This window comes from Sinocyclocheilus rhinocerous, unplaced genomic scaffold (genome assembly GCF_001515625.1).
Source record: "Sinocyclocheilus rhinocerous isolate Xijiao unplaced genomic scaffold, SAMN03320098_v1.1 scaffold5, whole genome shotgun sequence".
NCBI classification, from domain to species: Eukaryota; Metazoa; Chordata; class Actinopteri; order Cypriniformes; family Cyprinidae; genus Sinocyclocheilus; species Sinocyclocheilus rhinocerous.
The window spans coordinates 761,547-762,260 of record NW_015661874.1 but is presented as its reverse complement, the minus strand read 5'-3'; positions in this window follow the sequence as shown (position 1 = coordinate 762,260).

Sequence of the window (714 nt, the reverse complement as noted above, 5' to 3'; positions counted from 1 at the left end):
GATCCAGCGAGAGCTTGATGGGGCGACGCGGAATGAAAAAGTTTTTCAGGAGTCACAGCAGTAGAGGCGGCACAACTATAACGACATGTGAATAATCCCGCCCACTCTAAAGCGGTACTAAGCTGCAGTGGAAAAGCAAACCGAGCTGAGCCATGCCGTGCTGTGCCGTACTGAGCCGTGCCGAGCCGAGTCATACCACGCAGTGGAAAAGCGCCATTTATCTCAATTCTATTTGAATCATTTGAATTTTGAGATTTTCTTTCTGACCTTTTAGCCTTGTACAATCCATACACAAATAGCTTGTGATCCACACGCAGCTAAGCCAAAGAAAATCAGATGGTTTATATCATTCATTTATACTGGCAAGCAGCCTTTGGAGTATCATCATTGGCAGCTGCCAAGCCACTACCTAGCAACCAAACAGAGTACCTTAGCAACCGTTCAGTAAGACCTATATCTTTGCATCAGAAAATCGTATAGACATGGGAGTTGGTTCTTTGACTCATGCTAGCAAATAGGACTCCCACCATGCTACACATGATAGCAATGAATAGCTACATGCTAATAGTGAATAGCACAAGTCAAAATTTGCTAGCATCCTGATAACAATATGATGTATCATGCTAGCATCACCCAGCAATGTGCTAAAACATGCCAAAAACATGCTAAAACATGCTAGACATGGTAATAGCATGGTAACATCATGCCAATGAC